At 41.0% G+C, this 23,890-nt stretch overlaps 1 long non-coding RNA gene across 10 annotated transcripts in view; it reads left to right on the forward strand.

Moving 5' to 3' along the window:
- Positions 1 to 23,890, forward strand: part of LOC138756313 (uncharacterized) — a 100,313-nt gene that overhangs the window by 50,324 nt on the left and 26,099 nt on the right. For 5 of the 10 annotated variants that reach the window (XR_011352978.1, XR_011352980.1, XR_011352975.1 and 2 more), the window contains 2 exons: positions 5,095 to 5,167; positions 9,317 to 9,475. The exons of 1 other annotated variant lie outside the window; for it this stretch is intronic. This is a non-coding gene — a long non-coding RNA (uncharacterized lncRNA). Of the gene's footprint in view, positions 1 to 5,094; positions 5,168 to 9,316; positions 9,476 to 12,344; positions 12,576 to 20,302; positions 20,335 to 23,890 lie in introns of those variants that run through there. 4 more of the 10 variants (XR_011352977.1, XR_011352974.1, XR_011352979.1 and 1 more) reach the window with 4 other exon arrangements.

Consider the following 23,890-nt stretch of genomic DNA (forward strand, 5'->3'; position numbering starts at 1 on the left):
TAGACCCTGTTTACCGGTTGCTCGTCGAGTCCTTTCAGCACCTTCATGGCTGCGGCATAAGTGGCTGCATCCTGGATGCTCTCACAGACTCTCGGGGACACCATAGAGATCAATACTAGTAGTCGATGGCCGTTCTCCACCATGGCAAGGTCAGGAAGTTGTAGGTAAGCTTCGAAACACCTCACCCAATGCTTAAAATCATTCGAAGCTGTAGCCGACTGCGGGTTGGTGTTGAGGCGTTCCGGTCGCAGCAAACGCTCCATCCCTTGAAAACTTTCTAGTTAATAAAATTGTAGTGCACGTCGAAAGAATCAAAGGCTTGTTGATCCAAACCAAGGCTTTTATTAACTAGAAGACTGGAGCGTATCACATGTAGGTCGACCAGTCCAGAATGATCTGGGTCTGGCTAGGAGCAACCCTTTAAGACCTAACAGTAGGCGTGGATACACTCTCAGCCAATCACAGCCATCCTATACTACAATATATACATATGCACATTGGTGATAGAATCCGTACTATCACACCCTGTTCTTTCACAGAGCTAATCAGATGGCTCTCAAAGTTCCTGCATCCACCACTTCCCCTGGCAGCTACTCTGTGTAAAACATACATCCTGTAGTTTCTTTATAAAGCTCCTATAGTCACTGCTACCCTGGAAAAAAGACCACTTCCTCTACCTCTCACAATTGGCTTGTTCCATAAATCCTTACCTTCTCCCAAACAGTGTTCATCTCAGCAGGTCCAAAGATGATCTCTGAAATATAATTGTCGACAGAGTAGAAGACTATCAAAAAATAAAACAGGATATAGATCAGTTACAGATATGTAGATGGTGTTTAATCCTGACAAATGTGAAGTGGTGCAGTTTGGGAGGTCAAATGAAAGGGAGATGCATATAGTTAATGGTAGGGCTTTTAAAAGAATAGTTACACAGAGGAATCAGAGAATCACAGATCATAGGTCATAGAAATTTGTCCTGTAAGTAGCTGGGGTGGGGCAGCATGCTTGGCTTCATTGAGTGGGGCATTGAGTATAAAAGTAGGGAAGTCATATTGCAGCTATATAAAACTTTAGTCAGGCTGCAATTGGAATACTGTGTGCAACTCTGGTTGTCCCATTACAGGAAAGATGTGGAGGCTTTGGAAAGGGTACAGAGGAGATTTATCAGGATGTTGCCTGGAATAGAAGGGCTGAGTTAAAGGGAGAGATTGAACAAACTTGGGTTGTTTTCTTTGGAGTGTCAGATACTGAGGAAAGACCTGAAAGAGGTTTATAAAATCAACCTCTTTAGGGTGATAGGGTGGCTAGGAATCTTATCCCTGAGGTAAAGATGTTCACACGCCAGAGAACATGCATTTAAGGTGACAGTCAGTAAGGTTAGGGGAGATGTGCAAGGTAGATATTTTACACAGAGAATGGTAGGTGCCTGAAACGGAAAGCCAGTCATAATAATGGGAAGCAGATACAATAGTAGCATCTAAGAGGCTTCTAGATTGACACATGAATTTGAAGGGAATGGAGGGATAGCTATGCAGCAAGACTTTAATTTGTTTTGGACATTACATTCAGCAGAGATATGTGGGCTGAAGAGCCCTTCCCGTCCATACGGTTCAAGTTTACATTGAGTCATTACCCAACTCTCGGGATTCTAATGAAGTTAGTCACAGTGTTATTGTGTGTTGGAAGTCCTGTTCTACAGTGAAATAGGAAAAGGTGTCTTGACTCAATTTCATTAATATTTTCCTATTACCATATTTGTACAAACTCCAAACCTAATCCTACATTAATGTTACTATAGACTGAATAGGCTGATTGTATCTAATATTTATCAGATTCACAACTTTGCCAATCTAAAATTAATTATGCACACAACTAAAGTGAAGGTATACTGTGAAAATACTGAGCATGGGAAATTGCCATTTTCCCACAGACATTTTCACCACATTGAGATATGCTATTGTAACATTAAATTAATCTTAAAAGTGACCTGGCTGCAGAAGTTAATGATCATAAGAAATGTGAAAATCAGACAAAATTGAATAAAAATGTTCTGTGAAAAGGTGACTTATTGATTTGGTGAGCTTTGTTCATCCAACAAATAATTTGTTCAGAAAAACACAATTAGTTTCTTGATGCATGGATATATTGATCATATGTGGCATGAATTTCCCAATTCAACACGATCTGACTGAGGTCAACATAAACAAAAGTAACCTCTGTCACTACCAAGGATTCCATCCATACAGTAGCATCCAAAATGGATTTTGCAGACAGTATTATTCTTTTTTGACTACTTTGCTTTCCTCTATGAATCATCATCCGTTCATATTTTCCATTATCTGACAGCTCAATAATTTAGCTGTCAAGCAATAGCCAACATACTAGACTCTGACATATAACCTGTCAAGAAAAGGAAGATATAAGAAAGTCAAATGAATCCTTCACAGGTGAATGAGGAAATCAGAGTAGTCCTAATCTGAAATACTGTCAATATAAATTTCAGGTATTTGATGAGATGTTACTGCTTCATCTGGTTCATCAGCTGTTTACTTTGTTTAAATCATTTGTGTCCCTATGATAAGAATTGTCAAATACTTTCAGACTAACAGGCATTGCTGCCTCAGCAAACTTTTATTCTACTCTCAGTCATGGAGACACAGTGACAGGGAGAGATATACAGGTTACACCCTTTTGAATTTTGCAAATGACCTTCACTTGCAATTTAACCACTGTGGGAAGAAGAATGTTGAGACTGTTCAGTGCACATTTTGGCAATGTATTTCCAAAGGATATCGAAATGTTGAATAGCATTCACATGGGTTTATGTTAGAACTTTCAGTGTTAAACTTGCTTCTATCGGGAGGAAAGAAATCCCTGTTTCAATGTGCATGCAAGTGTGTGGGTGGTAAGTAGAGCTCAAGAGTAAGCCCTGCACATTCCATCCTCCTGGCACTTCAAGGCATCAATAATGGATGACTGGGAGAGGAGTGCAAGGAATTGGAATTGGATTCAGTTAAGCTGGCACACTTTATACGGCTTATTTGAAAAATTGCTGAAGGTTAGAGAGTGTAGTTCCATTAAACTACAGAAAGAAAAAAAAGTCATTGTGGCATTTGCCCTCCATGTGAAGAATATTTTCTGTATACACTGGACAATGAAGATTTTGCATCCTGAAAATTTCTGGGTGTATTTTATGGATTTTGGGAGGCTGATAATGAAAATTGCCTTAAAACTTTCCTGTAACATACTGTTTTTCAGATATAACCTATTTTTATGATTCCCTGTCATATTTTTAACATGCTTCAATCATACAAAAAAATGAAGTGCAATATGTCATTGAAAATTCATTTTATGCATTCACACTTGGATTTCTTCCCTGGTTATCTTGATCCCTACAGTCAGTAACAAATATGATGAAAGGTTTAACCAGGATATCATAAACATGGAAAAGTGGTATCAGGGCAACTGGAACCCATCAATGCTGGTCGACTCTCCTTGGACACTGACATGAGAGGCATCAGATGTTGAGTACAAATGAAATTCAGTGGCAAAACATTTTAGGTCAGTTGAACTAACTTAATATGTCAGCATCATTATGCGATTAAACATACTAAATTAAATAAAAGTTAATTTGAAGTTTATCCAACTGTGGGGTGGGGGGTTGTGGCATGCTGGCATAGGGAGAAGACGTGGAGAAATACCTCCCCCTGGCAGAAGTATTGAAAACCTGATTTTAAAGATTTTACATTTTTTCAGAAACTATTGAAGATATAGCTGATATATCCTGGAAGTGATTATGAGGCAGTTAAAAAAAAACAACTTGTAAACAGCTATCAAGTGCAAAAGAACTTGGGCCTACCTTTGAAGTGGAGCCTCCAGAGTTGATTCCTCCTCACTCAAGACCGCAACAGCAGTCCCTGGGTAAGATTTATTTGACTCCAGCGCCGACTTCATGCAGCATTGCGGAAGATGGTGCCAGCACCCGATGACGTCCTCCTCCGGACCAGGAGGAGCAACTGCGCATGCGTGAAACTTCACGCATGCACATTACATCAAGCGTGGCCTGGGCTGACTTCTCTCGGCACAATGATCCTGGGTTGATGGGAGGAGGAATCTAAACCTACAGTTGGGCTGAAATACTTTTAGCCTCGACGGAAGAAGAAGAAGGTCACATTGGAGGGGGACTGCAAGAAGAAGAATTTACCCAGGTATGGAGGTGGAAGAGACTGTTATATAAAAGGGTAGGCCCATGTCTAAAACAGGTTTTAACAAAGTTTAAATCTAACCCTCATTATTCAGATCTATCATCACAAGTTAATATATCTAAACAGATAGAAAATTTGGAAACTCAGATGGGTCAAGGTTTTTCATCAACTTGCTGATATGAAGGGGAAAATATATTCTATTAAGTTGGATCTGGCAAAGTGTGTGAAAATGGTGGATAAGGTGCAAGATAAATTTAAGAAGATTGAAGAGGATTTTCAAAATTGCAATGATGATATGGAATAATATAAAGAAAAGATGGACCAGATGGAGGATTCATTCACTGGTTGGGAAATTCAGAGAAATTATTTGTTGAAAAAAAATTGATGTGTTGGAGAATCAAAATTGAAGGAATAATGTTAAAATTGTTGGTCTTCCGGAAGATTTTGAAGGATCGGATCCGGTTCAATTTTTTCAGAAGTGGATTCCTGAAGTTTTGGGAAAGAATATTTTCCAAATGGTTTGGAATTGGTTAGAGCTCATAGAGCGATAAGATGGAAACTGCTTCCAAGTCAAGCTCCATGTTCTATTCTGATTAGATGTCTACATTATCAAGATAGAGAATTGATCTTAAGACTTGCAGTTCAAAATGTGAGAAGTAATCAAGGCCCCTTGGTAGTTAAGAATAAAAGTTTTCTTTTATGCTGATTTGAGTCAAGCTGTTATTAAATGTTGTAAAGAATTTAATTCTGCTAAAACTTTTTGTGGAAGAAAGGAAATAAATTTGCTTTTCTATATCCTGCTGTACTTAAAAGTTTTTTTATAGAGACTTTCAATCTCTGTTCTTTAGTGACGATGCCAAAGCTCTTATATTTGCTAATTCTCTACCAGATAATAAACAGGTGGAAGGTCAAGAAAGCTTTTTCCAACAGTCTGTTCCAGTTCAGAAGGGGAAGAATGGAAGGTGAGAGAAGGAATCTCAGAAGTTGATTGATATTGACATGGATGATGATCAAGTTAATAGAGATCTGGAGGCAGCATATCATACCTGAAATGATTTGTTGAATATTATTTTTTTGTTCTGTTCGGTGGGGGAGTGAGTGGTTTGGCTACTGATCTTTCTGAAGTCGTTGACCACTTTGTGGCATTGGTTACTCCTGTATAATTGAGGGGGGTAAGTAATACTGTAGTACTATTATTTTTGGGTTATTTTTAATGTATGGGATTTTTTTTCTTTTATTTTAAAGATCATTTAGTCTTTTTTGTGTGGTTGCCATGGGGAGAGGTTTCATCATGTGTGGTAAGGTAGTTTTTGAAGTGAATTGAAATGATGGCTAATTTAAATTTTGCTACTTTTAATGTTAATGGGCTTAATAATCCGATTAAGAGAAAAAGAGTATTGGCATATATTAAAAAATTGAAGGTTGATGGTTACTCTTTTGCAAGAGACACATTTGACTGAGAAGGAACATCAGAAATGAAAAAGAGATTGGGTTAGACAAGTTATAGCATCTTTGTTTAATTTGCAAACAAGAGGAGTAGCTATTTTGATTAATAAAAAGTTATCTTTTAAATTGGAATCAGTTATTGAGTCAGTTGGTAGACTTCTGATTTTTTATTGTAAATTTTTTTTCTGAGTCTTGGACTTTAATGAATGTTTATGCTCCTAATATAGATGATGAGATATTTATGTTTGATTCTTTTCTTAATTTAAATCAAGCACATGAAAAAATTATGGTAGAAGGTTATTTTAATTGTTGTTTGGATCCATTATAAAGTAAATCTCCAAAATCAGTATTTAGGACTGTAAGTGTAAGGTATTGATTGGTTCCATTATAATTTTATTCATCAATTATATTTAACACTGGAAAAATTAAGAAAATATAATTTTATTTCTTTGGATTTATGTGTAAGGTGTCATAAGGATGTAGTTTCTTTTCTACATTCTACTTGGTCATGCGAAACGGTGAAACCTTTTTGGAATAAACTTAAGGAATTTGTAGGTTATTTTGAAAGTAAAATTTTCATTAGATCCTTTGGTATTTTTGTTGGGTAATATTAAGTGGATTAGTTTAGAATTAAAATTAAATAGATTTCAAATTGCTTTTTTTGAGATTTGCATTAGCAAAAATGTTTGATAATTACTTGGAAAAATTAAACTGATTTGAGTATCCAGAGATGGCATATGGAGTTGAGGTCTTGTATTCCATTGGAAAAGATAACATATAATTTACGTGATAACTATTTTTTTAATCATAAATCTTGGAGCCCGTATTTGGATTATATGAGGTTGAATTATTAAATCCCCTTCCCACACAGTAGTGGTGTTGCTCCAAACCATGGTAATTAACTGATGAATTTTGGTGTTATATGACCTCCTCTTTCTTTTTCTTTATTTTTTTGGGGTAGGTTAGAAGGGTTGGGTTGGGGTGGGTGGGTTAAGGTAGGGGGTGGGGGTTTGTAGGGAATTAGTTTTAAAATATCATGTATGTATTTTGTTTTTTTTTTGTTTTATTCATTAATTGTATGTTTTAAATATGGATCATGATTCAATAAATAAAATATTCAAAAAAAGTTTCTCTAACTTCACCAACCTGGTGAACCAATTTTTAAGTTGGGCAGGGAACAAATATATAGAAAAAAGAGTTTTACACAAACTTCTTTTCTATTAACAACATTTCCTTTTGGAAGTTTGATGCAAAGGTGGAGAGTTGGTGGGGGGGGGGGGGGTGCGGTGGTTGGGGAGGGAGACCTAACAGGGTAAAAGATAAGTTCATGTTATATGGATGGATTTCTTTCAGACCATTTTTTTATGAAAAGGAGGTTTTCATCCAGTCTTGGGAGTACTCATTGAAATTATACAATGACTTCTCTCAAACCCGCGACCTGAACTGCCAAAGACAAGGGCTTTGGATTATTAGAACAGCAGTGCCTGCACATTTACCACTAGTTGCATGCATCAAGTATGTTACTAGTCTTCCTTGGCCATTCATTTTTAAGTCCTGGAATTCCCTCCCATAAAACATAGCAGGGTCAGGTGAGCCGAAGAACTGAAGTGGTTTAGAAAGGCAGCATTCCTGATTCTGTCCTAATAATGAAAATATTCCATTAAAAAATTCTGCAATCCCTATTTAACTTGCTAATTTGATTTCACATTTGTTCTATCATTTGCATGCTATCGTTTGGAAGATGTTCACATGACAAACCTTTTTTGTCATTTTCTCCATCTGTTTTCTTCTGCAACAGAACCATCGCAAGACAGAATGCTTAAGGCTAGCAAACCTTTTTCTCTGCAAATAACAAGTTGGAGAAAAGGCAATTGATTCTATCATGATTCGATCTTTTTTTAAAAATGTGGCAGACGAGCAATTAATTGGAAAGAGGATGAAAAGTTAGAAAGAGAGGGAAAAGAGGCTATTTCTGTTAAACTTTTATGAAGGATATTCAATATATGGTGATCTAGAGAAAGAAACAAAGATAAAGACCTGATTTGTTGGCCTCCAACACATTACACCCTTTGGTAATATACTGGGTATACACAGGGCAAAGTTTGTTACAAGTTAGGAAGGAATGCTGCCAACCACCTTTCACTTTTCGATGTTTTGCTCTTGATGGGTTGATGCTGATAATCCCCTGTCTCTGCAAGCACAGGCTCTTTGGAACTGTCTGCACATAAATATCCCAGAATCTGCCTGAGTTCTACTTGAATTTGGCTCTGATTTTTCCCATGACATTCCTAACACTCATCCCATCCATAGTCTGTGATATACATAGTGTGGGCAAGGAAGTCCTGATGATTCTGTCATTAAATGAGGGAGAAATGTCTCTTATTGTATCAGTCTAGTAGGAAGAAGATAACAAACTATTTCATCCATTGCCGAATAATGTTGTAGTTGCCAATTCATCGTGCCATAATTATGTGAAGTAACTACATTCAGATTGATACTTCCACCTGATAGAATAAACTGGATAGTGTCTAGAAGGTTGGATTGTAGATCCTCTGTGCACTTGATAACCTTATTTGTCTCCACTGCAACATTATGATCCATTGACATGGGATTGATCAATGCACTGCTCCCAGCAGAAGTTCTCTTCTCACAAATCTTACCAAAAAGGCTATGGTTTGAATTTGACTCAGCTCTTGAATTAAAGTGGAATGGATTAAAATATGTTTGAGCTGGGCTCTCACCAAGGATCTCACTCTTGCTCTTTGCATGCCAGCATGAACCTGCTCTTTGATATAGAGCTTCATTCATCCTTGGCCTACAAATCCATGAGCAGGACAATAAGGATATAAAGATGCATCAAGATACTGTAGTTATCAGGCCTCAGCTAACATACCACAAAGAAAAGTTCCCAGAGCATCTTTGCCAGAAACTATCAGAAGGCTTTGGAAGAGTTTTTTTCTTAATCTATGAAATGCAGAGACCTAGAAAGTATTAACGTCTTGAAATAATAAAAATCCTTTATAATTAAGCAAATATCAATGTACTAATACATAACTAAAATAAAGAAACATATAAAAATTTAATGTATGGAACTTTATTTCCTAATCTTCAGTTGGAGAATCCCAATATATTTTAAAACAGCAGTTCTCGACCTCTTTCTTTCCACTCATATACCACTTTAAGTAATCCTTATGCCATCGGTGCTCTGTGAAGGATGGCTTAAGGTGGCATGTGAGTGGGAAGGGAAGGTGGAGAATCACTGCACTAGACCCAATTGTTACTGAAATATTTTGCTTGAGATAAATTGTCATTGGCCCATTTGCTTTGGAGTTATGAAACCACGCACATAACGAGTCAATTAGGGATGATTAAAAACAGTGATTTTCAAACTTTTTCTTTCTACCCACATACCACCTTAAGCAATCCCTTACTCATCACAGAGCACAGGATACTGTCTCTCAGGCCATTTCAGCTTTGCAGCATTTCCAGAACAGGCCCAGTAAGAACCAACTTGCAGCAGAATGTTTTAGGCCAATTTCAATGTGTCCTTTATATGCGATAAATAAATGAGTAAAATAGATTGTCTACCCTCCGATTTTTTGTTTTTGGATTTACTACTTGTTTCAGCCTGAAACAAAGGTTTTTCTCCTTTCCTATATTTTCAGCCATGGTGAAGTCATTTCCGTTCACTGATTTCACGTTTTGTTAATCAAGCTTAAAGCCAAGAACGAGTACTTGAAGAATAATGTCACTGTATTTTGCTGTGGGCAGACAAATGAGAGTTGTGACTCGCTCAGGAAGGCCAATCAACAGGAAAATATGGAGTGAGTGAAGCTTTTGGCATCGATGTACTTTCATTATAAACCCTAACGTGAATTGTTTAAGTACCTGGAGAAAAGAAGTTTAATACAAATAAGCAAAGAATTATTTCATTTAATCAAATATGCTTTTGATAAGCTTCATAACAAAAGTCAGATAGTTGTCATCATGACTTCGGTCTTCAGATCCCCTTTCCCCTTCCTTCTTTAGGCTCCAAATCCTAGCTGACAGATGGAGCTTTATTGTGCTCAGTCACAGCCACATTTGGCTTTTTTTTCGTGCATCTCTAGTTGTAGGTCTTCTTTTCTTTGGCTTGGCTTCACGGACGAAGATTTATGGAGGGGTAAATATCCACGTCAGCTGCGGGCTCGTTTGTGGCTGACCAGTCCGATGCGGGACAGGCAGACACTGTTGCAGTGGTTGCAGGGGAAAATTGGTTGGTTGGGGTTGGGTGTTGGGTTTTTCCTCCTTTGTCTTTTGTCAGTAAGGTGGGCTCTGCGGTCTTCTTCAAAGGAGGTTGCTGCCCGGCAAACTGTGAGGCGCCAAGATGTACGGTTTGAGGCGATATCAGCCCACTGGTGGTGGTCAATGTGGCAGGCACCAAGAGATTTCTTTAGGCAGTCCTTGTACCTCTTCTTTGGTGCACCTCTGACACGATGGCCAGTGGAGAGCTCGCCATATAACATGATCTTGGGGAGGCGATGGTCCTCCATTCTGGAGATGTGACCTACCTAGCGCAGTTGGATCTTCAACAGCGTGGATTCGATGCTATCGGCCTCTGCCATCTCGAGTACTTCGATGTTAGGGATGAAATCGCTCCAATGAATGTTGAGGATGGAGCGGAGACAACGCTGGTGGAAGCGTTCTAGGAGCCGTAGGTGATGCCGGTAGAGGACCCATGATTCGGAGCTGAACAGGAATGTGGGTATGACGACGGCCCTGTATATGCTTATCTTTGTGCGGTTTTTCAGTTGGTTGTTTTTCCAGACTCTTTTGTGTAGTCTTCCAAAGGCGCTATTTGCCTTGGCGAGTCTGTTGTCTATCTCGTTGTCGATCCTTGCATCCGATGAAATAGTGCAGCCGAGATAGGTAAACTGGTTGACCGTTTTGAAAAAACACAAAACTCAAAAAGTTGTAGATAAAGATTGGGCAATAACATTACTCTTGAAACAGATATTCAAATTTAATTTGGATTTTAAATAACTTGTATTTGACATTTAGAGAACACAGAGAGGCAGAAAAAACATGTGTGGAATTAAACTCTTTACAATGTCATGATTACAAAGCCAGGCCAACTATATAAATGCAGTGACTATGAGCAGAGGAGAGACTGAGTACTGTGAGACCCACCACTACTGTCCTTTGGCCTTTCTACAATCAACAAGGCACACATGATGGAATTCTCTCCTCTTCCCTGATTGAGTACAACAACAAGAATTGTCAAGAGGCTTCCAGCACTCCAAACATTAAGTTTCTCTCAGCGGACTATGGGTGTAGTGAGTAACATCTGCAGAACGCACTGCAGTTACTCAACAGGGCTACTCCAATTCACAGCCTCAAGCATGAAGAACAATTGCTTCGGGCACAGGAGAACACCACACCACCATGTTCCATTCCAAGTCAGACACTATATTAATTGAGAACTATATCTCCGTCCACTCATCATTGTCCAAATCCTGGAACTTTTGTGCTTCCACGAAACATGCTCACAAAAATGGTACACCACCACTCTCTCAAGGCGCTATTTGTCATCAACAATGAATTCTGACTTTTTCAGCCATATTTACATCCTAAAAAAATGGAATACATTAAAACAAATATATTACAAAGAGAGAAAAAACAATTCTAATCAAACTTCAAATAAATACGTTTATCTTGTTGGAATTGCTGTGCTGAAGGAGAAGGGGTAGGAATGATCAGATGTAGAGAATGGTGCTCTGCCATTTGCTGCTAGTGTATCGAGTCCACACTGCTGAAGATCCAGCTGCGCTGGATGGGTCACGTCTCCAGAATGGAGGACCATCGCCTTCCCAAGATCGTGTTATATGGCGAGCTCTCCACTGGCCACCGAGACAGAGGTGCACCAAAGAAGAGGTACAAGGACTGCCTAAAGAAATCTCTTGGTGCCTGCCACATTGACCACCGCCAGTGGGCTGATATCGCCTCAAACCGTGCATCTTGGCGCCTCACAGTTCGGCGGGCAGCAACCTCCTTTGAAGAAGACCGCAGAGCCCACCTCACTGACAAAAGGCAAAGGAGGAAAAACCCAACACCCAACCCCAACCAACCAATTTTCCCCTGCAGCCACTGCAACCGTGTCTGCCTGTCCCGCATCGGACTTGTCAGCCACAAACGAGCCTGCAGCTGACGTGGACTTTTACCCCCTCCATAAATCTTCGTCCGCGAAGCCAAGCCAAAGAAAAATGTGATTTCAGCCACAGTTACCTTGTGCACATGTTTGCCTTGAGGTCATTCCAGGGCAGATGTGGGAAAGAGCAACATTTGTCAACTGATGACACACCCTTCAATGTAAAACTAGTGATTGTAGCATTGCTTTCCAGAGCAGAGCATGACATCAATTTCCCATGCACAATAGAGAACAAAGGGTTGAGTTCCAGGTTCATTTTTTTCTCAGAGTAGCAGCTTTCTCAAAACCCATGGTGTTTTAAATAGGACCCTTAGAGTCCTATGCATAGCTGTGCCCAAAGACCATAAATGTTTTATTTCTCTCAATATATGGCTGCATGAGATATGTGAAGGTAACCGAATGCCATGTTTCTTAGCAGCCAATGCATTCACTTTTACCATGTTTCATCCTGTCACTCAGAAGGTCACATGCTTATACATTTCTTCCCACTCTTTTGATCCCCGCAGAAAGCCACAAACAGGGAAGCAGATAGGCATTGAGAGAAAAACCTCCTCCAGAATATCATCAAGCAAAATTGTACTTGCAACCTGACATTTGGGGCAGGAATTCCATTAAACTCAGAAAAAAAGTTATTCTGCGCTTACAAGACCTGCTGCACTATTCATGACCATTTTATTCAAAGGCACGTGTACGGAAGCTGTACTCTGAGACCTCTGAACTACAGTGGAGGGACAACAGCATAAGAAATAGGAACAGAAATAGGCCATGCAAATTGTCCAGAATGCTCCACAGCTTTATAAGATTATTGTTCATCTGGTATTAATCTCAACTCCATTTTCCAGACCCTTTTCAGTAACTTCTGATTGCTCAAACTTCTTTCCATGTCCCTTTTGGGGTAAAATAAGTCCAAGGATTTAGAACGCTAAATCAGTACCAGGATTCGAATTCTGTGCTGTATGTGAGGAGTTTGTATGTTCTCCCCATGTCTGCATTGATTTTCCCTGGGGAGGGCTTCCACCCACCTTTCCAAATGCACAGGCAGGTAGGTCAATCAGGTGTAATTTTGCAGCACGGACTCATGTACCGAAATGACCTTTTATCATACTGTATGTCTAAATATTTTTTAAATTTAGAAATTGAAAAATAAATTTAAATTTAAATGGGAAAACTCTTATGGGAAAGTATATCTTTGTTTCTATATTCCATCTTGAGTTTTCTGCACCAAATAGAATGCCCTTTGAGAATCTTACTGATGCACCATCAATTACTCGAAAGACTGTTGTTGAGAAACCAATAGATTTTTATTCACTTAAGAACAAAGGCTCATCCATACTTTTCGATTGTCCTGCACTGTGGAGGAGGCTGTGGAGCAGCCACCTTTATACAGGAGCCTGTGGGGAGGGACCACAGGAACTTTCAAGGTTACAAATTCAAAGTCACAAATTCAGTCTTTCAGGTGGTGTGGTTGTTCACTGAGTGTTGCAGCGGAATCCTGGATGAACACAGGCATCTGGACATACTCATCAGTGATGTGCTGGTGGGTAGCCATTGATGAGTCAAGTGTATCCTCCCTCGGGGAGAAGTAGGGGGTACCAGAGGTCAGGTGCATCATGTGTGTTCCACAGAGAGGGGGGTGTGGGGTGATTAGCAGCAGTCTCCAGGGCCCCTGAGGAAGCCAAGTCCCTGACAGAGACAGTGTCTTTTTGTTCGTTCGTGTATGCCACGTAGGGGTATTGGGGGTTGGCATGGAGGAAGAAGACCCCTTTCGGGGTGAACTTATGGCTCCTCAGATGCTTCTGGAGTAGGACCATCCTTGGGGATTTCAGCCACGCTGATAGTGTGGTCCCTGTCACAGATTTCCTGGGAAAGGAAAACATATATTCGTGTGGTGTGGCATTTGTGGCAGTGCATAGCAAGAACCTGATAGAGTGGAGCGCCTGCGGGAGGACCTCTTGCCAGCAGGAGACTGGGAGGCCTTTAGACTGCAAGGTTCGGAGGACTACCTTCCAAACCAAAGCATTCTCCCTCCCCACTTGCCCATTACCCCAGGATTGTAACTAATGGTCCTGCTCGTGGCAATGCCCCTGGCCAACAAGTTCTGGCACAGCTCATCACTCATAAAGGAAGGCCAGTGGTCTCTGTGGATATAACTGGGGAAGCTGAACAGAGTGAAGAGACGAGCAGAGCCTTAATAACTGTGGCAGCTGTCGTGTCCAAGTAAGTAATGGCAAATGGAAAATGGGAGTATTCATCAATGATGTTAAGAAAATAGACATTGCAGTCAGTGGAGGGCAGGGGTCCTTTAAAATCATCACTGAGTCACTCAAAGGGGTGGGTGGCTTTAATTAATTGGGCCCTGTCTCAGAGAAAAAAAAATTAATTGCACCCCGTAGAAGTGCAACTTGCACTTAGCGCAGACCTAGAAGTTCTTTGCCATGGACCTGACCTTGTCGATGGAGTAACGGCAAGTTGTGGGCTTTGACAAAATTATAAAACTTGGTAATTCCAGGAGAGATCATTGTGGAGGTTTTGAGGTCGGTCGATCTGTGTGCTGTCACAAGTCCTGTGGGACAGGGCGTCTGGCGGCTCATTAAGTTTCCATGGCCACTGCAAGATATCGTAATTATAGGTGGAAATTTCAATTCACCACTCAGTATTTTGTCATTTTTGATTTTGCCCCACTGCTTATTGTTAAATGTGAATGTGACTGCACATTGATCAGTCAACAGGGTGAGTCACTCTCCGGCTAGGTAATGGGGCCAGGGCCGCACTGCCTTGACAATGGCCTGGGCATCTTTCTCTACTGAGGAGTGTTGAATTTCAGGGCCCTGTAGGGTACGATTAAAAAAATGTGACTGGCTTGCCTGCCTGGTTAAGTGTGGCTATGAGGGCGAAGTCTGATGCATAGTTTTCCACCTGAAACGGGGTGGATTCATCCACAGCCTGCATTGTGGCCTTGGTGATATCTGCCTTGATGCAATTGAAGGCTGCACGAGCCTCCGCTATCAGGGGGAAGGATGTGGATTTGATAAGGGGGTGGGTCTTGTCTGCATAATTGGGAATCCATTGAGCATAATAGGAAAAGAACCAAAAGCACCTCTTCAGGGCCTTGAGGCTGTGTGGGAGGGGAAGCTCCAGGAGCGGCCGCATGTGGTCAGGGTCCGGGCTGATGACTCCATTCTCCACGACAAAGCCAAGGATGGCGACGTGTTGTGGAAAACACAGGTTAAGGAACTCAGCTATTTCAAGAAATTTCTGGAGGTTGACGTCATGTTCCTACAGGTTGTGACCGCAAATGGAGATGTCAATGTATGAGAAAGAGGTTTCAACTCGTACATATCCACCATGCGGTCCATCTCCCACTGGAAAATTGAGACATTGTTCGTGATACTAAAGGGAACCTGCAGGAAGTGGTAGAGGTTGCCAACCGCCTCGAACCCCATGTAATGGCGGTCCTCCAAGGAGATAGGAAGCTGGTGGTATACCATTTTCAGGTCAACGGTCGAAGACTCAATACTGGGCAATTTGGTTGACCCTGTTGGTGATGCGTGGGAGTGGGTATGCATCCAATTGAGTGTATCTGTTGATGATCTGACTTTTCCCCATTCCACACTGCCACTACCTGTGCTCTCCAAGAGCTGGTTCTGGGCTCAATAATCATCTCCTTGAGTAAGTGCTGCACTTCTGCTTGGATGAATGGCCTGTCCCCAGCACTGCATTAGGTTTACAGATGGGAGTGAGGTTGGTGAATAACAATGGTGTGGGTGGGGCAGTTGGTTTTAAGTGTGGAGAGCCCACAAGTCATGTGTGGTGAGAAATTGTGTTATTGGTTTGAAAATTGTCGGTTACACACAGTGAGGCGTGGATGGGGCCCATCGAAATCTATCGTCACGCTTTTAAAGTGACACTGAAAATCAAGTCCCAATAACATAGCAGCGCAAAGTTGCGACATTTCCATCAGTCTAAAGACCTTATATTCAGTACCCTGCACCATTAGACTCACTATGTAGAAGCCCCAGATGTCTGTTGTGTGCGACTTGGATGCCAAGGAGACTTTCTTGGTTCACCATAAATACTGTAAGGAAAAGATGCCACACTATGTCCAGGTGAATGAAGCTCTCTGATTTCCTGCTATTGAATAAGCAACTCATCACTTGGCCATTTACCTGAACATCCATCATTGACCTGGCGATGTGAACTGTCCTGGTCGAGTGCGATAGAGACGAGTATCAGGTCGCTGCACACTGCTGTTGTGGAAGACAGTGGTGTCAAAGTTGGCAGTCCCCAGGGCACACATGCAGTGCTGCTGGATCCCGAAGCTGGTGCCCAAGATGGCAGCCCCTATGGATTGCACGTAGCATTTCTGGCCCCCAGTGATGATGGTCTCCATGCAACAGCCCCCACGATCCGCACACAGCACCGCTAAGAAGATGTTTCGACACACATTTTGGCATAGAGGTCCTTCTTCCCACAGCTGGAGAAAGTTGAATCCTTCACCGGGCAGCGTTTCCTCTGATGCTTGCCCAGGCCACAAAAGTAGCAATTAGACTGCTCCTGTAGCACTGTGGCTGTGGCTCGGTCACCACCAGAGCTGGGTGAAAGTGACAGGAAGTGGTTACGGAGCATTGTTGCCATGGTCGTATCGTTAGCAAGGCAAAGGGATGGCAGTGAATCCCAAGATGGTGGCCATGGAGTGACCACAAGGCAGCTGCTTTGTCAGTCAGGTAGGCCTCCAACCCTAACCCTATACCTCCAGCATAACTGCCAACTCAACTGCTCTTCGCAGGCTGAGCTCCCCTTGCTCCCAGAGTCTCTGTCGGATGTGATGTAAGCATCCTGGATCAGGTTCTTTGTGTAGTCCACAGCAGACACGGCTTTGCATTCACAGGTCCTGCTGAGTACTCACAGGGCCTGAAGATATTCGGCATTGGACTCACCGGGTCATTGTTTGTGGGTCACTAGAAGGTATCTGGTATACAAGACATTGATCTTACACAGGTACTGTCCTTTATGTCCACAGTGTTCTGGTATAATGTAGTGTCCCTGATCAGGGAGTAGACTAGGGTGCCGTCCCAAGAGTGCAGCACTTGTAGCTTATCAGTCTCTGATCGCACAATGGTGGAGGAAGCCTGCATAAATGCTTCAAATCAGTGCATGCAGAGCTCAAAGTTGGTGGATGCCTCAGGCGATTGAGGGTCGATCTTCAGCTTTTCTGGCTTCAGGATCTACTCCATTGTGAAATAAAACTTCAAGTGAATAAAATTGATGCACCATCAATTATTCAAAAAACTGTCGTTGAGAAACCAATAGGCTTTTATTCACATAAGAACAATGGCAAATCCATACTGTTTGATTGTCCTCTATTGAGGAGTGGGCAGTGGAACAGTCACCTTTATACAGGAGTCTGTGGAGAGGGGCCACAAATAAAATGGGCAAATAGGTTGGGGTCCTCTGAGCTCATAACAAAACCATCACTGAACTGTTCCCAATGCAAATATATCCTCCCCCAAACTGTACACACCATTCTATATTTGTTTTCAACAATGTCCACACTTGTTGTGGCAAGACATCCTTACTTTCATACTTAATTTCCTTTGCAATAAAGGCTTCCTTCCTTACTTTCTCAACTGGCTACTTTGCCTTTATGCTAATCTTGTGTGTTTATGGAGAAGAGCACCTAGATCCCACTTTACTGTATCATTCTGCCATCTCTCTCCATTTGAACAATATTCTGCTTTCAGTTCTCCCAACCAACTTCCTCACATTTCCTCATATCATCCTTTTTTATAATTTATTTTTGTCTACTCAATAACCTACACAATGCCTTTTCTAGGTTTTTGTGTCATTCCCATAATCTGTTTTACCAACTATTCAGTATTGTCACATGATCACGATATACAGATGGTCCCTGACATATGTCCGAGTTGCATTCTGACTGACCAGACCATTCTTGAAATGGACATAAGTTGGATGTAAGTTACTCCGGTCCAACACATTTTAAACTGGAACCACAGCACTTTCCCCATGGCCAATCCCGCCTGGCACTGGAAAGACCTGTTGTCCACCACCACCTGCACCTGGCCTGTGCTCACCTCCCCCACCTCGAACATTGGGTCCATGACTGCCTTCGTGTCACAAAAGTAGAACACGTTCAGCGGCAGTGGAGTCTCGGCACCTTCATGGCTAGTGGTGAGCGCCATTTTGGTCTATCAAAATAAATAGCCCCTGGATCCCCAGGATCTGAAGCATAATTGTTATATATAGGTATATTTTTTCTTTATTTTTAAAAAAGTTAGACAGTATTTTTTTGGGTCACATGTACTGATGGTCATAAGTTGGACCACCTGTACTGAATCCCTCTTTTTAACCATTCTTTCTTTCTTTGGCTTGGCTTCACGGACGAAGATTTATGGAGGGGTATGTCCACATCTGCTGCAGGCTCGTTGGTAACTGACAAGTCCGATGCGGGATAGGCAGGCAAGGTTGCAGCGGTTTCAAGGGAAAATTTGTTGGTTGGGGTTGGGTGTTGCGTTTTTCCTCCTTTGTCTTTTGTCAGTGAGGTGTGCTCTGCAGTCTTCTTCAAAGGAGGTTGCTGCCCACCGAACTGTGAGGCGCCAAGATGCACGTTTGGAGGCGATAACAGCCCACTGGCGGTGGTCAATGTGGCAGGCACCAAGAGATTTCTTTAAGCAGTCCTTGTACCTCTTCTTTAGTGCACCTCTGTCATCCATTAAACAGATGGTAAACAGCTTGCTGATCTGAAAATTATCCATTTACCATTTTTCTGTTGCATAATCCATCATGTCTATTACATTCAATGCCACCAGCTTTAAATTTGTATATGGAGGTGTATAAAATGCCTTCAGAAAATAAATAAAAAATCAGTATCTATCATTATCCTTTTTCCAACCTTCTTATTACATCCTCAGAAAAATCTAGTAAATTTGTCAAGCAATTTCCGTTTCATAACCTGCTAACTTTGCTTGACTGTAATATGATTTTATAAATGTCCTGAAACATTTCCTTACTAATAGATTCCAAAACTTTCACAACCACAAATGTTAGGCTAATTACCCTCTAGTTCTCTGCTTGCTGATTCTTTTCATGAGATGGGGAGTTACAATCACATTTTGTTTGAATCCTCTCTGAACTTTCCAAAATCTAAGATCTTTTAAAGATTAAAAAAATGCATTGAATGCAGGAACTCCAATCCAAACACCTTTAGCATTGCATAGCTCATTCTGTCCTCTTGTGGCATGAACTACTGACCAAATTAGACCATCAGACCATAAGACGTGGAAGCAGAATTAGGCTATTTGGCATCTGAGTCTGCTCTGCCATTCAAATCATGGCTGACGTTTTTTTTTTCTCACACCAATCCTCCTGCTTTATGAGGCAAGTAATGAATCATATTGCAGTACATTTCCACAGCCATCTTACCAATCCAGAAATCCAGCCATGTATACAAATTCAACCTTGATCCTTCTGCTTTAAAATTGTAGAAATAGAAATGTGAGCTATTTTTGAGACCAATATTTTGTGCCCTAAAACATTTGAATGAGGCATGATCTAAATTAATTGCAGACATTTTTTGTAGGATTTCCTATGAAGTCCATTAAGTATGTCTAGAACCCTTTCAGTGAAATCCAATACAGAGTGTAAGATAAAATGAAAGACAGAATGAAAATACAGAATGGATTCATTTGGGACAATCAAGAGATCGTCGTGTTACCAGCACCATAAGATTTATATTTCATTTTAAATTGTGACTGGCTCTATCCACTCCTATCCCTTATCGGCATCATTCATCTTTTATGCTCTAGGCCTATGGTTCTCAACCTTTTTCTTTCCACGCACATACCACTTTAATTAATCCCTGTGCCATCTCTGTGATTAGTAAGGGATTGCTTAAGGTGGTATGTGAGTGGGGAGGGAAGGTTAAGAATCATTGCTCTGGACCCAATTGTCACTGAAATATTTTACTTGAGAAAAATTGTCATCAGCCCATTTCATTTGGAGTTATGAAACCATCCACATAACATCAATTAGGTACAATTAAAACAGTGGTTTTCAAACTTTTTCTTTCTACCCACATACCACCTTAAGCAATCCTTTACTAATCACAGAGCACCTATCGCATAGGGAATACTTCAAGTGGTATCTTGAAGAAAAAGGTTGAGAACCACTGGTCTATACCATTGAGTCTGATCAGGAGATACAAAACATCCAATAAATATTTAATGAAAAAGAAGATTTTATCTGAATTTCACCCAGCAACAATATGCAAGTGGACAGTAGTATGGCATAGAATTCTAATGGAGGTCTTACCCCACACTGTAGAGAAATATCCAAGGTAAGTGAACAAAATATGGTTTTCTAATTTGAAGTTAGTTCTTTATTTGTTGTGGTAACTAAGTCCATTAGATGATGTACACTGAGAATTTATTGTTATGTTTTCTTGAAGGTTCAGAGCAAAAGACTTCATGAACTTAAAAGGTACAAGACCAGCAGATGCTGGAATTTTGAAGAGGAATTGGAGGGACTCAATGGGTCAGGAACCATCAAAGGAGTGAGGTAGACAGTTAATGTTTCAGGGCATGAGCCTTTTTTCTCAACCTGTTGAGTCCCTCCAAACTTAACATTTTCATCTTGCTTTCAAGTCAGTTTCTAACTTAGCAAATTCATGTGGCTGCACTGTTAGCACAACTCTATTACGGTGCCAGTGACTCGGATTTGAATCTAGTGCTGTCTGTAAGGGGTTTTACATTCTTCCCCCAATTTTTTGGGGTCCCCCAGTGCCCCAGTTTCCCACCACCCTTCAAAATGTACATGGGTTGTCAGTTAATTGGATGTAACTGGGTGGCGCAGGCTTATGGCTGGAGGGCCTGCTAAATCTAAATTTAAAATTTTCAGTGTCATGTGAAAAAAGAAAGCCTTGTAATTTTATATTGCTTTGTAGGAGTATTGATGGTCGCAAAAGCTTCCTAGCTAATGAACTACAGTAGTAGTAAAGACTGACTTTAGTTGTCATAAAGTTTGAAAGGTTTGATTGGTTAGGAAAATAAGATCATATTTTTGAGATGTCTGATTGTTGTCAGAGTACATACATGACATCACGTACAACCCTGAGATTCTTTTTTTCCTGTGGGTGAGGCAGGATTACTATTTATATATTGATTTATTGATCGCTGCTACCATCAGGAAAGAGATACTGGTGTCACAAGACTCGTACCACCAGGTTCAGGAACAGCTGTTACCCCTCCACCATCAGACTCCTCAACAATAAGCTCAATCAGAGACTCATTTAAAGATCTTACTCGTGGGCTTTATTGATTTTCTTTGTTCTCCCTGTATCGTGCAATCAATTTGTCTATATTGATTTTCTGTTTACAGCTCTTCGATTGTTTACATGTTCACACGGTGTAAAATTAATTTTTGCACTACCAGTTACTGGTAGTTCTGCCTCACCCGCAGGAAAAAGGAATCTCAGGGTTGCATGTGATGTCATTCCTTGGCAATTGGTAGTACAAAAGCAAACTGTGTACAACATAAACGTAAAACAAATAAAGAACTGTAAATAGGGTGGCACAGTTAGTGTAGCAGTTAGTCCACCGCCTTTACAATACCAGCGATCAGGATCAGGGTTCGAATCCTGCGCTGACTGTAAGAAGTTTGTATGTTCTCCCATTGTCTGGGTGGGTTACCCCAGGGGCTCCAGTTTCCTTCCATTGTTCAAAGCATACCAGATGTGTAGGTTAATTGGGTGTAAATTGGTTGGCACGGACTTGTGGGCTGAAATTTGCCTGTTAACATGCTGTATGTCTAATAAAAAGAATGGAAACAAATTGACTGTTAATGAAGAGAAAAAGAAAATAAAGTGCACAAGTAAGAGTCCTTAAATGAGTCCCTGATTGAGTTTGCTGTTAAGTTGTCTGATGATGGAGGAGTAGCAGCTGTTCCGGAAACTGGTGGTGTGAGTCTTCTGGCACCTATACTTCTTTCCTGATGGCAGCAGTGAGAACAGAGCACGTGCTGGGTGGTGCGAGTTTTTAATGATTGATTGCTGCTGTCCTCTGACAGCAGTGTTCCCTGTAGAAGTACAGTACTCAATAGTGGGGAGGGTTTTGCCAGTGATGACCTGGGTTGTATCTACTACTTTTTGGAGGAATTTATGCTCAGGCTGTGATGCAGCCGGTCAGCACCCTTTCCACCACTCCTCTGTAGAAATTTGCCAGGGTTTCTGGTGTCATACCAAACCTCCGCAAACTCCTGAGGAAATAGAGGCACTAGCATGTTTTCTTCATTATGCCATTGATGTGTCGGGTCCAGGAAAGATCCTTTTAGATAGTCACTCCTACCACCTTTGATCCACCAATGATCACTGGATCATTGACCTGAAGTCAACAATCAGCTCCATAGTTTTGGTGACATTGAGTGCAAGGTTGTTATTGGTGCATCATTCAGCCAAGTTTTCATTCTGTCTGCTGACTCATCTCCATCCTTTGTACAACCCACTGCCGTGATATCATTGACAAATTTGTTGATGGGGTTATTGTTCTACTGAGCCACACAGTCATAGGCGTAAAGTAAGTAGAGCAGGGAGCTAAGAACACAGGCCTGTGGTGCTCTGGTACTGATGGAGATTGCCAATCTGCACTGATTTTGGTTTGGAGATGAGAAAATCCATGATCCAATGACATGGTGGGGTATTAATTCCCAGGTCTTGGAGTTTTCTGATCAGTTTTGAGTGGATGATAGTTTTAAATGCCGAATAGTAGTCAATAAAGATCATCCTGATATAGGCATCTTTGCTGTCCAGGTGTTCCAGGGCTTTGAGTCGAGTCAGTGAGATGACATCGCCATAGACGCGTTACTATGAAAGGCTAAATGGAATGGATCTATGTGTCCAATCAGAAAGGAGCTGATCTGCTTCATCACCAGCCTTTCAAAACCCTTCATCACTGTTAATGTAAATGCTACTGGCTGATAATCATTAAGGAAGGTTACTACACTATTCTTGGGTACTGGTATGATTGATCCCTGTTTGAAACAGATGGGTACTATGTCTTGGTGGAGGGAGATATTGAAAATATCCATGAATACCTTGGTAATTTGGTCAGCACAGATTTTTAATACTTGGCCAGTTACTCCATCTGGGCTGGATACTTTCCTCAGATTCATTCTCCTGAAGGCAGCACACACAGCATCCTTGGATACAGACAAGATGCGATCAACAGGGGAAGTGGGGATATGGACAGGTTGTTCTTCACTGTTACTTGTTTGGGTGTAGAAGGCATTGTGTTCCTCTGGGAGAGAAGCTTTTCCGTCTGCTATTTTACCGTATTTGGTTTTGTAACAGGTTATGGCATTTATGACCAGCCACAGCTGTTGGGTGTCCCTCGTTGTTTCCATTTTCATCCGGAATCTCCATTTTGCCCAGGAGATCACTTTCCCCAGGTCATACCTGCTCCTGCTCTACTGATCTGGGAATGGATAAGTAGAGATACGGGATAGGAGAAAAATAGTAGGAAGGAAGTGCCAGGTAGATTGGCATCGTTCCAATCAAACAGGCTACTGGCTTAAATGTATCTTCAGCTACTGTCCAACCTCCTGTGACTCTAACAGCAGCTATAAAAACTATTTTCTATCCTATTTCAATGCAGCAATTCTCTGAGCGAGGATTACATCGGAGCTTGAAACTAAGGATAGGGGATAAATCAGCTAACACTAGACCAATCAATTAAATGTCAGTGTTTCGAAAATTACTGATAGTAAAATGGGAGAAACCTTTTATGATCTTCAGCACCAAATAATTTTGAAATTGGAGTAAAACATGTTGATATTACTACATGATGCAGTTAACACTTGGATTCCAAGTGTTTTTTTTTTTGTTTGCAATAAGTCCCAAAATGAATGAGCTCTTACTTGGCTCTGTTCATTTATTTTCTTAAAATCGAGTAGCTATTATTGGCACATGTAGTTGTAGACACAAAAGCACAGTTTAACATCTTGATGGGTTTTATTTGTTAGGCTTAAAATTATATTTAACAGA

Source organism: Narcine bancroftii, chromosome 3 (genome assembly GCF_036971445.1).
Source record: "Narcine bancroftii isolate sNarBan1 chromosome 3, sNarBan1.hap1, whole genome shotgun sequence".
Lineage (NCBI taxonomy): Eukaryota > Metazoa > Chordata > Chondrichthyes > Torpediniformes > Narcinidae > Narcine > Narcine bancroftii.